Source organism: Schistocerca piceifrons, unplaced genomic scaffold (assembly GCF_021461385.2).
Source record: "Schistocerca piceifrons isolate TAMUIC-IGC-003096 unplaced genomic scaffold, iqSchPice1.1 HiC_scaffold_622, whole genome shotgun sequence".
NCBI lineage: Eukaryota > Metazoa > Arthropoda > Insecta > Orthoptera > Acrididae > Schistocerca > Schistocerca piceifrons.
Window position 1 is genome coordinate 1 of NW_025728864.1, and position 13763 is coordinate 13763.

Genomic DNA, 13763 nt, shown 5'->3' on the forward strand with positions numbered 1-13763 from the left:
AGTCTCTCTGTAGGCGCGGTTCGAATCCCGTAGCTGCCGGGGGTTTTGATGTGATCGCGTAACCTGCCGCTTTTCCTTCAAGTGTAACCTCCTTGAGCTCACATATGTTTGATACATGGAGCATTCTAGCTCCGCCTGACAGTTACAGCTACGATACTTTAGTGGTTAAGGAAAGCGCAGGTTCGAAACCTGGTCACGGCACGAAAACGTCTCTTGACGCTGTCTCCTTAACTGCGACAGCTACAGACAAGTGGCGTCGCTACCGTACGGGCGGGCACGGCTTTTTCTTGCTGTGGATGGCCTAAAGAGACGCTTCCAGTGGAGAGCAGTGGAAATACATGGCACGGCGATTGCCAAGATACTTCCATTTCGAAGTGATCTTTGTAGTACAAACGGAAACGTTTTGCCGCTGCTGATCCAACGGTAACGTGGCCGAGCGGTCTAAGGCGCTGGTTTTAGGCACCAGTCTCTCCGGAGGCGTGGGTTCGAATCCCACCGTTGCCACTTTTTACGTCTCATTTTTGTGCCGTTGCGGTGTGTCCTCGTGGGGTAGGACGCAGCTCTTGTGACGCGCGTGTGTGTAGGTAGCGTGGCCGAGCGGTCTAAGGCGCTGGTTTCAGGCACCATTCTCTTCGGAGGCGTGGGTTCCAATCCCACAGCTGCCGAACGTGTAATGTTTCCTGTGTCGAAGGCAGATGCACTCATTGCCCGCAAAGGAAACAGCACAACAAGGCGTGAGCGTCTGCTTGGTGAATTGTCGTAGAACAGTGCGTGGTGCAACGACAGGATTTGTAGGCACCTTTTGCTCTCATCATTGCTGGCGTTCGTCTCCACGAAATGCGTCCGGAGCACGCCGTTCTATACGCGAGAGAGTGGATTTTTTACAGTTGTCGTCAGTTAACCGTGGGCGGACTGCTGCGTTCGCTGGAAAGAGCACTGCCGTCGTTGTCCGGTGTGGTCTAGTGGGCTAGGATACCTGGCTCTCACCCAGGAGGCCCGGGTTCGATTCCCGGTACCGGAATTGCGCGTTTTTGTTGCTCCTCCTATGCGACTTGTCTCGACTTTGCTCGACTGACGCTACGCTGACGCGTGCAGAAAGCTACGTTAAGTATGACTCGCGGCAACACCTGACGGCGAGAGAGATGCGGCGTCTATCCACTTGTTATCGAGCCACATACCGGTACCTGTAGTCAAGAGGCTTGGAGGACTGCAAGACATTGCCACGGAGGTGAATGCAGCTAACCACTGTAGTTAGAGTCCTGACAGCGCAGGCACGTTCATTTGCTCGTATACATGTGATGGAGACCGTGTCTGACACTGCTGTGGCGTACACCTTGGCCTAGGCTTTGCTGGGTATCGCCACTTGCATTGCAGCCAGCTGCCTTCGCGGGCGCCTCCGTGGCCATGGCCGTGATCGTCTAGTGGTTAGGACATTGCGTTGTGGCCGCAATAACCCAGGTTCGAATCCTGGTCACGGCAATTTTGAAAGTTTTGCCTTGCTGCCGTTGCAATGGCGAGTACTCGAAATGACAGTACTCTCTTGATTTTTTCACTCGTGTTCCGCAGGCCGCAGTTAGCACTACCACTTCATCCCCAACACGTAATGTCGCCTCCCAGAGCGCAGACGTCCGCTGCTCTCTGTAGTCGAAAAAGGGCAAGGTCGTTTGAAGTGCGATGGATGAGCAGCCAGTCCCAGCAGAACAGGAAGCTGTGGCGTGCACTGTTTTCTACAAATGCTAGGAACACTGGCGCACCAAGCAGCGCATGTAGGCGTGGCCGAGCGCTTTAAGGCGCTGGTTTAAGGCACCAGTCTCTCTGTAGGCGCGGTTTCGAATCCCGTAGCTGCCCGGGGGTTTTGATGTGATCGCGTTAACTGCCGCTTTTCCTTCAAGTTGTAACCTCCTTGAGCTCACATATGTTTGATACATGGAGCATTCTAGCTCCGCCCTGACAGTTACAGCTACGATACTTTAGTGGTTAAGGAAAGCGCAGGTTCGAAACCTGGGTCACGGCACGAAAACGTCTCTTGACGCTGTCTCCTTAACTGCGACAGCTACAGACAAGTGGCGTCGCTACCGTACGGCGGGCACGGCTTTTTCTTGCTGTGGATGGCCTAAAGAGACGCTTCCAGTGGCGAGAGCAGTGGAAATACATGGCACGGCGATTGCCAAGATACTTCCATTTCGAAGTGATCTTTGTAGTACAAACGAAACGTTTTGCCGCTGCTGATCCCAACGGTAACGTGGCGCAGAGCGGTCTAAGGCGCTGGTTTTAGCACCAGTCTCTCCGGAGGCGTGGGTTCGAATCCCACCGTTGCCACTTTTTACGTCTCATTTTTGTGCCGTTGCGTGTGTGTCCTCGTGGGGTAGGACGCAGCTCTTGTGACGCGCGTGTTGTGTAGGTAGCGTGGCCGAGCGGTCTAAGGCGCTGGTTTCAGGCACCATTCTCTTCGGAGGCGTGGGTTCCAATCCCACAGCTGCCGAACGTGTAATGTTTTCCTGTGTCGAAGGCAGATGCACTCATTGCCCGCAAAGGAAACAGCACAACAAGGCGTGAGCGTCTGCTTGGTGAATTGTCGTAGAACAGTGCGTGGTGCAACGACAGGATTTGTAGGCACCTTTTGCTCTCATCATTGCTGGCGTTCGTCTCCACGAAATGCGTCCGGAGCACGCCGTTCTATAACGCGAGAGAGTGGATTTTTTACAGTTGTCGTCAGTTAACCGTGGGCGGCTGCTGCGTTCGCTGGAAAGAGCACTGCCGTCGTATGTCCGGTGTGGTCTAGTGGCTAGGATACCTTGGCTCTCACCCAGGATGGCCCGGGTTCGATTCCCGGTACCGGAATTGCGCGTTTTTGTTGCTCCTCCTATGCGACTTGTCTCGACTTTGCTCGACTGACGCTACGCTGACGCGTGCAGAAAGCTACGTTAAGTATGACTCGCGGCAAACACCTGACGGCGAGAGAGATGCCGGCGTCTATCCACTTGGTTATCGAGCCACATACCGGTACCTGTAGTCAAGAGGCTTGGAGGACCTGCAAGACATTTGCCACGGAGGTGAATGCAGCTAACCACTGTAGTTAGAGTCCTGACAGCGCAGGCACGTTCATTTGCTCGTATACATGTGATGGAGACCGTGTCTGACACTGCTGTGGCGTACACCTTGGCCTAGGCTTTGCTGGGTATCGCCACTTGCATTGCAGCCAGCTGCCTTCGCGGGCGCCTCCGTGGCCATGGCCGTGATCGTCTAGTGGTCTAGGACATTGCGTTGTGGCCGCAATAACCCACGTTCGAATCCTGGTCACCGGCAATTTTGAAAGTTTTGCCTTGCTGCCGTTGCAATGGCGAGTACTCGAAATGACAGTACTCTCTTGATTTTTTCACTCGTGTTCCGCAGGCCGCAGTTAGCACTACCACTTCATCCCCAACACGTAATGTCGCCTCCCAGAGCGCAGACGTCCGCTGCTCTCTGTAGTCGAAAAGGGCAGTCGTTTGAAGTGCGATGGATGAGCAGCCAGTCCCAGCAGAACAGGAAGCTGTGGCGTGCACTGTTTCTACAAATGCTAGGAACACTGGCGCACCAAGCAGCGCATGTAGCGTGGCCGAGCGCTTTAAGGCGCTGGTTTAAGGCACCAGTCTCTCTGTAGGCGCGGTTTCGAATCCCGTAGCTGCCGGGGGTTTTGATGTGATCGCGTTAACCTGCCGCTTTTCCTTCAAGTGTAACCTCCTTGAGCTCACATATGTTTGATACATGGAGCATTCTAGCTCCGCCTGACAGTTACAGCTACGATACTTTAGTGGTTAAGGAAAGCGCAGGTTCGAAACCTGGTCACGGCACGAAAACGTCTCTTGACGCTGTCTCCTTAACTGCGACAGCTACAGACAAGTGGCGTCGCTACCGTACGGCGGGCACGGCTTTTTCTTGCTGTGGATGGCCTAAAGAGACGCTTCCAGTGGGAGAGCAGTGGAAATACATGGCACGGCGATTGCCAAGATACTTCCATTTCGAAGTGATCTTTGTAGTACAAACGAAACGTTTTGCCGCTGCTGATCCAACGGTAACGTGGCCGAGCGGTCTAAGGCGCTGGTTTTAGGCACCAGTCTCTCCGGAGGCGTGGGTTCGAATCCCACCGTTGCCACTTTTTACGTCTCATTTTTGTGCCGTTGCGGTGTGTCCTCGTGGGTGTAGGACGCAGCTCTTGTGACGCGCGTGTTGTGTAGGTAGCGTGGCCGAGCGGTCTAAGGCGCTGGTTTCAGGCACCATTCTCTTCGGAGGCGTGGGTTCCAATCCCACAGCTGCCGAACGTGTAATGTTTCCTGTGTCGAAGGCAGATGCACTCATTGCCCGCAAAGGAAACAGCACAACAAGGCGTGAGCGTCTGCTTGGTGAATTGTCGTAGAACAGTGCGTGGTGCAACGACAGGATTTGTAGGCACCTTTTGCTCTCATCATTGCTGGCGTTCGTCTCCACGAAATGCGTCCGGAGCACGCCGTTCTATAACGCGAGAGAGTGGATTTTTTACAGTTGTCGTCAGTTAACCGTGGGCGGCTGCTGCGTTCGCTGGAAAGAGCACTGCCGTCGTTGTCCGGTGTGGTCTAGTGGCTAGGATACCTGGCTCTCACCCAGGAGGCCCGGGTTCGATTCCCGGTACCGGAATTGCGCGTTTTTGTTGCTCCTCCTATGCGACTTGTCTCGACTTTGCTCGACTGACGCTACGCTGACGCGTGCAGAAAGCTACGTTAAGTATGACTCGCGGCAACACCTGACGGCGAGAGAGATGCGGCGTCTATCCACTTGTTATCGAGCCACATACCGGTACCTGTAGTCAAGAGGCTTGGAGGACTGCAAGACATTGCCACGGAGGTGAATGCAGCTAACCACTGTAGTTAGAGTCCTGACAGCGCAGGCACGTTCATTTGCTCGTATACATGTGATGGAGACCGTGTCTGACACTGCTGTGGCGTACACCTTGGCCTAGGCTTTGCTGGGTATCGCCACTTGCATTGCAGCCAGCTGCCTTCGCGGGGCGCCTCCGTGGCCATGGCCGTGATCGTCTAGTGGTTAGGACATTGCGTTGTGGCCGCAATAACCCACGTTCGAATCCTGGTCACGGCAATTTTGAAAGTTTTGCCCTTGCTGCCGTTGCAATGGCGAGTACTCGAAATGACAGTACTCTCTTGATTTTTTCACTCGTGTTCCGCAGGCCGCAGTTAGCACTACCACTTCATCCCCAACACGTAATGTCGCCTCCCAGAGCGCAGACGTCCGCTGCTCTCTGTAGTCGAAAAGGGCAGTCGTTTGAAGTGCGATGGATGAGCAGCCAGTCCCAGCAGAACAGGAAGCTGTGGCGTGCACTGTTTCTACAAATGCTAGGAACACTGGCGCACCAAGCAGCGCATGTAGCGTGGCCGAGCGCTTTAAGGCGCTGGTTTAAGGCACCAGTCTCTCTGTAGGCGCGGTTTCGAATCCCGTAGCTGCCGGGGTTTTGATGTGATCGCGTTAACCTGCCGCTTTTCCTTCAAGTGTAACCTCCTTGAGCTCACATATGTTTGATACATGGAGCATTCTAGCTCCGCCTGACAGTTACAGCTACGATACTTTAGTGGTTAAGGAAAGCGCAGGTTCGAAACCTGGTCACGGCACGAAAACGTCTCTTGACGCTGTCTCCTTAACTGCGACAGCTACAGACAAGTGGCGTCGCTACCGTACGGCGGGCACGGCTTTTTCTTGCTGTGGATGGCCTAAAGAGACGCTTCCAGTGGGAGAGCAGTGGAAATACATGGCACGGCGATTGCCAAGATACTTCCATTTCGAAGTGATCTTTGTAGTACAAACGAAACGTTTTGCCGCTGCTGATCCAACGGTAACGTGGCCGAGCGGTCTAAGGCGCTGGTTTTAGGCACCAGTCTCTCCGGAGGCGTGGGTTCGAATCCCACCGTTGCCACTTTTTACGTCTCATTTTTGTGCCGTTGCGGTGTGTCCTCGTGGGGTAGGACGCAGCTCTTGTGACGCGCGTGTTGTGTAGGTAGCGTGGCCGAGCGGTCTAAGGCGCTGGTTTCAGGCACCATTCTCTTCGGAGGCGTGGGTTCCAATCCCACAGCTGCCGAACGTGTAATGTTTCCTGTGTCGAAGGCAGATGCACTCATTGCCCGCAAAGGAAACAGCACAACAAGGCGTGAGCGTCTGCTTGGTGAATTGTCGTAGAACAGTGCGTGGTGCAACGACAGGATTTGTAGGCACCTTTTGCTCTCATCATTGCTGGCGTTCGTCTCCACGAAATGCGTCCGGAGCACGCCGTTCTATAACGCGAGAGAGTGGATTTTTTACAGTTGTCGTCAGTTAACCGTGGGCGGCTGCTGCGTTCGCTGGAAAGAGCACTGCCGTCGTTGTCCGGTGTGGTCTAGTGGCTAGGATACCTGGCTCTCACCCAGGAGGCCCGGGTTCGATTCCCGGTACCGGAATTGCGCGTTTTTGTTGCTCCTCCTATGCGACTTGTCTCGACTTTGCTTGACTGACGCTACGCTGACGCGTGCAGAAAGCTACGTTAAGTATGACTCGCGGCAACACCTGACGGCGAGAGAGATGCGGCGTCTATCCACTTGTTATCGAGCCACATACCGGTACCTGTAGTCAAGAGGCTTGGAGGACTGCAAGACATTGCCACGGAGGTGAATGCAGCTAACCACTGTAGTTAGAGTCCTGACAGCGCAGGCACGTTCATTTGCTCGTATACATGTGATGGAGACCGTGTCTGACACTGCTGTGGCGTACACCTTGGCCTAGGCTTTGCTGGGTATCGCCACTTGCATTGCAGCCAGCTGCCTTCGCGGGCGCCTCCGTGGCCATGGCCGTGATCGTCTAGTGGTTAGGACATTGCGTTGTGGCCGCAATAACCCACGTTCGAATCCTGGTCACGGCAATTTTGAAAGTTTTGCCTTGCTGCCGTTGCAATGGCGAGTACTCGAAATGACAGTACTCTCTTGATTTTTTCACTCGTGTTCCGCAGGCCGCAGTTAGCACTACCACTTCATCCCCAACACGTAATGTCGCCTCCCAGAGCGCAGACGTCCGCTGCTCTCTGTAGTCGAAAAGGGCAGTCGTTTGAAGTGCGATGGATGAGCAGCCAGTCCCAGCAGAACAGGAAGCTGTGGCGTGCACTGTTTCTACAAATGCTAGGAACACTGGCGCACCAAGCAGCGCATGTAGCGTGGCCGAGCGCTTTAAGGCGCTGGTTTAAGGCACCAGTCTCTCTGTAGGCGCGGTTTCGAATCCCGTAGCTGCCGGGGGTTTTGATGTGATCGCGTTAACCTGCCGCTTTTCCTTCAAGTGTAACCTCCTTGAGCTCACATATGTTTGATACATGGAGCATTCTAGCTCCGCCTGACAGTTACAGCTACGATACTTTAGTGGTTAAGGAAAGCGCAGGTTCGAAACCTGGTCACGGCACGAAAACGTCTCTTGACGCTGTCTCCTTAACTGCGACAGCTACAGACAAGTGGCGTCGCTACCGTACGGCGGGCACGGCTTTTTCTTGCTGTGGATGGCCTAAAGAGACGCTTCCAGTGGGAGAGCAGTGGAAATACATGGCACGGCGATTGCCAAGATACTTCCATTTCGAAGTGATCTTTGTAGTACAAACGAAACGTTTTGCCGCTGCTGATCCAACGGTAACGTGGCCGAGCGGTCTAAGGCGCTGGTTTTAGGCACCAGTCTCTCCGGAGGCGTGGGTTCGAATCCCACCGTTGCCACTTTTTACGTCTCATTTTTGTGCCGTTGCGGTGTGTCCTCGTGGGGTAGGACGCAGCTCTTGTGACGCGCGTGTTGTGTAGGTAGCGTGGCCGAGCGGTCTAAGGCGCTGGTTTCAGGCACCATTCTCTTCGGAGGCGTGGGTTCCAATCCCACAGCTGCCGAACGTGTAATGTTTCCTGTGTCGAAGGCAGATGCACTCATTGCCCGCAAAGGAAACAGCACAACAAGGCGTGAGCGTCTGCTTGGTGAATTGTCGTAGAACAGTGCGTGGTGCAACGACAGGATTTGTAGGCACCTTTTGCTCTCATCATTGCTGGCGTTCGTCTCCACGAAATGCGTCCGGAGCACGCCGTTCTATAACGCGAGAGAGTGGATTTTTTACAGTTGTCGTCAGTTAACCGTGGGCGGCGGCTGCGTTCGCTGGAAAGAGCACTGCCGTCGTTGTCCGGTGTGGTCTAGTGGCTAGGATACCTGGCTCTCACCCAGGAGGCCCGGGTTCGATTCCCGGTACCGGAATTGCGCGTTTTTGTTGCTCCTCCTATGCGACTTGTCTCGACTTTGCTCGACTGACGCTACGCTGACGCGTGCAGAAAGCTACGTTAAGTATGACTCGCGGCAACACCTGACGGCGAGAGAGATGCGGCGTCTATCCACTTGTTATCGAGCCACATACCGGTACCTGTAGTCAAGAGGCTTGGAGGACTGCAAGACATTGCCACGGAGGTGAATGCAGCTAACCACTGTAGTTAGAGTCCTGACAGCGCAGGCACGTTCATTTGCTCGTATACATGTGATGGAGACCGTGTCTGACACTGCTGTGGCGTACACCTTGGCCTAGGCTTTGCTGGGTATCGCCACTTGCATTGCAGCCAGCTGCCTTCGCGGGCGCCTCCGTGGCCATGGCCGTGATCGTCTAGTGGTTAGGACATTGCGTTGTGGCCGCAATAACCCACGTTCGAATCCTGGTCACGGCAATTTTGAAAGTTTTGCCTTGCTGCCGTTGCAATGGCGAGTACTCGAAATGACAGTACTCTCTTGATTTTTTCACTCGTGTTCCGCAGGCCGCAGTTAGCACTACCACTTCATCCCCAACACGTAATGTCGCCTCCCAGAGCGCAGACGTCCGCTGCTCTCTGTAGTCGAAAAGGGCAGTCGTTTGAAGTGCGATGGATGAGCAGCCAGTCCCAGCAGAACAGGAAGCTGTGGCGTGCACTGTTTCTACAAATGCTAGGAACACTGGCGCACCAAGCAGCGCATGTAGCGTGGCCGAGCGCTTTAAGGCGCTGGTTTAAGGCACCAGTCTCTCTGTAGGCGCGGTTTCGAATCCCGTAGCTGCCGGGGGTTTTGATGTGATCGCGTTAACCTGCCGCTTTTCCTTCAAGTGTAACCTCCTTGAGCTCACATATGTTTGATACATGGAGCATTCTAGCTCCGCCTGACAGTTACAGCTACGATACTTTAGTGGTTAAGGAAAGCGCAGGTTCGAAACCTGGTCACGGCACGAAAACGTCTCTTGACGCTGTCTCCTTAACTGCGACAGCTACAGACAAGTGGCGTCGCTACCGTACGGCGGGCACGGCTTTTTCTTGCTGTGGATGGCCTAAAGAGACGCTTCCAGTGGGAGAGCAGTGGAAATACATGGCACGGCGATTGCCAAGATACTTCCATTTCGAAGTGATCTTTGTAGTACAAACGAAACGTTTTGCCGCTGCTGATCCAACGGTAACGTGGCCGAGCGGTCTAAGGCGCTGGTTTTAGGCACCAGTCTCTCCGGAGGCGTGGGTTCGAATCCCACCGTTGCCACTTTTTACGTCTCATTTTTGTGCCGTTGCGGTGTGTCCTCGTGGGGTAGGACGCAGCTCTTGTGACGCGCGTGTTGTGTAGGTAGCGTGGCCGAGCGGTCTAAGGCGCTGGTTTCAGGCACCATTCTCTTCGGAGGCGTGGGTTCCAATCCCACAGCTGCCGAACGTGTAATGTTTCCTGTGTCGAAGGCAGATGCACTCATTGCCCGCAAAGGAAACAGCACAACAAGGCGTGAGCGTCTGCTTGGTGAATTGTCGTAGAACAGTGCGTGGTGCAACGACAGGATTTGTAGGCACCTTTTGCTCTCATCATTGCTGGCGTTCGTCTCCACGAAATGCGTCCGGAGCACGCCGTTCTATAACGCGAGAGAGTGGATTTTTTACAGTTGTCGTCAGTTAACCGTGGGCGGCTGCTGCGTTCGCTGGAAAGAGCACTGCCGTCGTTGTCCGGTGTGGTCTAGTGGCTAGGATACCTGGCTCTCACCCAGGAGGCCCGGGTTCGATTCCCGGTACCGGAATTGCGCGTTTTTGTTGCTCCTCCTATGCGACTTGTCTCGACTTTGCTCGACTGACGCTACGCTGACGCGTGCAGAAAGCTACGTTAAGTATGACTCGCGGCAACACCTGACGGCGAGAGAGATGCGGCGTCTATCCACTTGTTATCGAGCCACATACCGGTACCTGTAGTCAAGAGGCTTGGAGGACTGCAAGACATTGCCACGGAGGTGAATGCAGCTAACCACTGTAGTTAGAGTCCTGACAGCGCAGGCACGTTCATTTGCTCGTATACATGTGATGGAGACCGTGTCTGACACTGCTGTGGCGTACACCTTGGCCTAGGCTTTGCTGGGTATCGCCACTTGCATTGCAGCCAGCTGCCTTCGCGGGCGCCTCCGTGGCCATGGCCGTGATCGTCTAGTGGTTAGGACATTGCGTTGTGGCCGCAATAACCCACGTTCGAATCCTGGTCACGGCAATTTTGAAAGTTTTGCCTTGCTGCCGTTGCAATGGCGAGTACTCGAAATGACAGTACTCTCTTGATTTTTTCACTCGTGTTCCGCAGGCCGCAGTTAGCACTACCACTTCATCCCCAACACGTAATGTCGCCTCCCAGAGCGCAGACGTCCGCTGCTCTCTGTAGTCGAAAAGGGCAGTCGTTTGAAGTGCGATGGATGAGCAGCCAGTCCCAGCAGAACAGGAAGCTGTGGCGTGCACTGTTTCTACAAATGCTAGGAACACTGGCGCACCAAGCAGCGCATGTAGCGTGGCCGAGCGCTTTAAGGCGCTGGTTTAAGGCACCAGTCTCTCTGTAGGCGCGGTTTCGAATCCCGTAGCTGCCGGGGGTTTTGATGTGATCGCGTTAACCTGCCGCTTTTCCTTCAAGTGTAACCTCCTTGAGCTCACATATGTTTGATACATGGAGCATTCTAGCTCCGCCTGACAGTTACAGCTACGATACTTTAGTGGTTAAGGAAAGCGCAGGTTCGAAACCTGGTCACGGCACGAAAACGTCTCTTGACGCTGTCTCCTTAACTGCGACAGCTACAGACAAGTGGCGTCGCTACCGTACGGCGGGCACGGCTTTTTCTTGCTGTGGATGGCCTAAAGAGACGCTTCCAGTGGGAGAGCAGTGGAAATACATGGCACGGCGATTGCCAAGATACTTCCATTTCGAAGTGATCTTTGTAGTACAAACGAAACGTTTTGCCGCTGCTGATCCAACGGTAACGTGGCCGAGCGGTCTAAGGCGCTGGTTTTAGGCACCAGTCTCTCCGGAGGCGTGGGTTCGAATCCCACCGTTGCCACTTTTTACGTCTCATTTTTGTGCCGTTGCGGTGTGTCCTCGTGGGGTAGGACGCAGCTCTTGTGACGCGCGTGTTGTGTAGGTAGCGTGGCCGAGCGGTCTAAGGCGCTGGTTTCAGGCACCATTCTCTTCGGAGGCGTGGGTTCCAATCCCACAGCTGCCGAACGTGTAATGTTTCCTGTGTCGAAGGCAGATGCACTCATTGCCCGCAAAGGAAACAGCACAACAAGGCGTGAGCGTCTGCTTGGTGAATTGTCGTAGAACAGTGCGTGGTGCAACGACAGGATTTGTAGGCACCTTTTGCTCTCATCATTGCTGGCGTTCGTCTCCACGAAATGCGTCCGGAGCACGCCGTTCTATAACGCGAGAGAGTGGATTTTTTACAGTTGTCGTCAGTTAACCGTGGGCGGCTGCTGCGTTCGCTGGAAAGAGCACTGCCGTCGTTGTCCGGTGTGGTCTAGTGGCTAGGATACCTGGCTCTCACCCAGGAGGCCCGGGTTCGATTCCCGGTACCGGAATTGCGCGTTTTTGTTGCTCCTCCTATGCGACTTGTCTCGACTTTGCTCGACTGACGCTACGCTGACGCGTGCAGAAAGCTACGTTAAGTATGACTCGCGGCAACACCTGACGGCGAGAGAGATGCGGCGTCTATCCACTTGTTATCGAGCCACATACCGGTACCTGTAGTCAAGAGGCTTGGAGGACTGCAAGACATTGCCACGGAGGTGAATGCAGCTAACCACTGTAGTTAGAGTCCTGACAGCGCAGGCACGTTCATTTGCTCGTATACATGTGATGGAGACCGTGTCTGACACTGCTGTGGCGTACACCTTGGCCTAGGCTTTGCTGGGTATCGCCACTTGCATTGCAGCCAGCTGCCTTCGCGGGCGCCTCCGTGGCCATGGCCGTGATCGTCTAGTGGTTAGGACATTGCGTTGTGGCCGCAATAACCCACGTTCGAATCCTGGTCACGGCAATTTTGAAAGTTTTGCCTTGCTGCCGTTGCAATGGCGAGTACTCGAAATGACAGTACTCTCTTGATTTTTTCACTCGTGTTCCGCAGGCCGCAGTTAGCACTACCACTTCATCCCCAACACGTAATGTCGCCTCCCAGAGCGCAGACGTCCGCTGCTCTCTGTAGTCGAAAAGGGCAGTCGTTTGAAGTGCGATGGATGAGCAGCCAGTCCCAGCAGAACAGGAAGCTGTGGCGTGCACTGTTTCTACAAATGCTAGGAACACTGGCGCACCAAGCAGCGCATGTAGCGTGGCCGAGCGCTTTAAGGCGCTGGTTTAAGGCACCAGTCTCTCTGTAGGCGCGGTTTCGAATCCCGTAGCTGCCGGGGGTTTTGATGTGATCGCGTTAACCTGCCGCTTTTCCTTCAAGTGTAACCTCCTTGAGCTCACATATGTTTGATACATGGAGCATTCTAGCTCCGCCTGACAGTTACAGCTACGATACTTTAGTGGTTAAGGAAAGCGCAGGTTCGAAACCTGGTCACGGCACGAAAACGTCTCTTGACGCTGTCTCCTTAACTGCGACAGCTACAGACAAGTGGCGTCGCTACCGTACGGCGGGCACGGCTTTTTCTTGCTGTGGATGGCCTAAAGAGACGCTTCCAGTGGGAGAGCAGTGGAAATACATGGCACGGCGATTGCCAAGATACTTCCATTTCGAAGTGATCTTTGTAGTACAAACGAAACGTTTTGCCGCTGCTGATCCAACGGTAACGTGGCCGAGCGGTCTAAGGCGCTGGTTTTAGGCACCAGTCTCTCCGGAGGCGTGGGTTCGAATCCCACCGTTGCCACTTTTTACGTCTCATTTTTGTGCCGTTGCGGTGTGTCCTCGTGGGGTAGGACGCAGCTCTTGTGACGCGCGTGTTGTGTAGGTAGCGTGGCCGAGCGGTCTAAGGCGCTGGTTTCAGGCACCATTCTCTTCGGAGGCGTGGGTTCCAATCCCACAGCTGCCGAACGTGTAATGTTTCCTGTGTCGAAGGCAGATGCACTCATTGCCCGCAAAGGAAACAGCACAACAAGGCGTGAGCGTCTGCTTGGTGAATTGTCGTAGAACAGTGCGTGGTGCAACGACAGGATTTGTAGGCACCTTTTGCTCTCATCATTGCTGGCGTTCGTCTCCACGAAATGCGTCCGGAGCACGCCGTTCTATAACGCGAGAGAGTGGATTTTTTACAGTTGTCGTCAGTTAACCGTGGGCGGCTGCTGCGTTCGCTGGAAAGAGCACTGCCGTCGTTGTCCGGTGTGGTCTAGTGGCTAGGATACCTGGCTCTCACCCAGGAGGCCCGGGTTCGATTCCCGGTACCGGAATTGCGCGTTTTTGTTGCTCCTCCTATGCGACTTGTCTCGACTTTGCTCGACTGACGCTACGCTGACGCGTGCAGAAAGCTACGTTAAGT

The 13763-nt window shown here is 54.4% G+C and overlaps 21 non-coding genes across 21 annotated transcripts; all 21 read left to right on the forward strand.

The window, feature by feature from the left end:
• The first annotated feature begins 422 nt into the window (after positions 1–422).
• On the forward strand, positions 423–504 carry Trnal-uag. Its single transcript has one exon. It is a non-coding gene; the product is annotated as a tRNA-Leu (tRNA).
• A 444-nt stretch (positions 505–948) lies between these two features.
• On the forward strand, positions 949–1021 carry Trnae-cuc. The gene has a single exon. It is a non-coding gene; the product is annotated as a tRNA-Glu (tRNA).
• Positions 1022–1407: 386 nt separating this feature from the next.
• Trnah-gug lies at positions 1408–1479 on the forward strand. Its single transcript has one exon. It is a non-coding gene; the product is annotated as a tRNA-His (tRNA).
• Positions 1480–2767: 1288 nt separating this feature from the next.
• Trnae-cuc lies at positions 2768–2841 on the forward strand. Its single transcript has one exon. It is a non-coding gene; the product is annotated as a tRNA-Glu (tRNA).
• A 1212-nt stretch (positions 2842–4053) lies between these two features.
• Trnal-uag lies at positions 4054–4135 on the forward strand. The gene has a single exon. It is a non-coding gene; the product is annotated as a tRNA-Leu (tRNA).
• A 446-nt stretch (positions 4136–4581) lies between these two features.
• On the forward strand, positions 4582–4653 carry Trnae-cuc. The gene has a single exon. It is a non-coding gene; the product is annotated as a tRNA-Glu (tRNA).
• A 387-nt stretch (positions 4654–5040) lies between these two features.
• Positions 5041–5112, forward strand: Trnah-gug. The gene has a single exon. It is a non-coding gene; the product is annotated as a tRNA-His (tRNA).
• Positions 5113–5859: 747 nt separating this feature from the next.
• Trnal-uag lies at positions 5860–5941 on the forward strand. Its single transcript has one exon. It is a non-coding gene; the product is annotated as a tRNA-Leu (tRNA).
• A 445-nt stretch (positions 5942–6386) lies between these two features.
• On the forward strand, positions 6387–6458 carry Trnae-cuc. Its single transcript has one exon. It is a non-coding gene; the product is annotated as a tRNA-Glu (tRNA).
• A 386-nt stretch (positions 6459–6844) lies between these two features.
• On the forward strand, positions 6845–6916 carry Trnah-gug. Its single transcript has one exon. It is a non-coding gene; the product is annotated as a tRNA-His (tRNA).
• Positions 6917–7663: 747 nt separating this feature from the next.
• Trnal-uag lies at positions 7664–7745 on the forward strand. The gene has a single exon. It is a non-coding gene; the product is annotated as a tRNA-Leu (tRNA).
• Positions 7746–8190: 445 nt separating this feature from the next.
• Positions 8191–8262, forward strand: Trnae-cuc. Its single transcript has one exon. It is a non-coding gene; the product is annotated as a tRNA-Glu (tRNA).
• A 386-nt stretch (positions 8263–8648) lies between these two features.
• Positions 8649–8720, forward strand: Trnah-gug. The gene has a single exon. It is a non-coding gene; the product is annotated as a tRNA-His (tRNA).
• A 747-nt stretch (positions 8721–9467) lies between these two features.
• Trnal-uag lies at positions 9468–9549 on the forward strand. Its single transcript has one exon. It is a non-coding gene; the product is annotated as a tRNA-Leu (tRNA).
• Positions 9550–9994: 445 nt separating this feature from the next.
• Positions 9995–10066, forward strand: Trnae-cuc. The gene has a single exon. It is a non-coding gene; the product is annotated as a tRNA-Glu (tRNA).
• A 386-nt stretch (positions 10067–10452) lies between these two features.
• Positions 10453–10524, forward strand: Trnah-gug. The gene has a single exon. It is a non-coding gene; the product is annotated as a tRNA-His (tRNA).
• Positions 10525–11271: 747 nt separating this feature from the next.
• On the forward strand, positions 11272–11353 carry Trnal-uag. Its single transcript has one exon. It is a non-coding gene; the product is annotated as a tRNA-Leu (tRNA).
• A 445-nt stretch (positions 11354–11798) lies between these two features.
• On the forward strand, positions 11799–11870 carry Trnae-cuc. Its single transcript has one exon. It is a non-coding gene; the product is annotated as a tRNA-Glu (tRNA).
• Positions 11871–12256: 386 nt separating this feature from the next.
• On the forward strand, positions 12257–12328 carry Trnah-gug. The gene has a single exon. It is a non-coding gene; the product is annotated as a tRNA-His (tRNA).
• Positions 12329–13075: 747 nt separating this feature from the next.
• On the forward strand, positions 13076–13157 carry Trnal-uag. The gene has a single exon. It is a non-coding gene; the product is annotated as a tRNA-Leu (tRNA).
• A 445-nt stretch (positions 13158–13602) lies between these two features.
• On the forward strand, positions 13603–13674 carry Trnae-cuc. Its single transcript has one exon. It is a non-coding gene; the product is annotated as a tRNA-Glu (tRNA).
• The last annotated feature ends 89 nt before the right edge of the window (positions 13675–13763 follow it).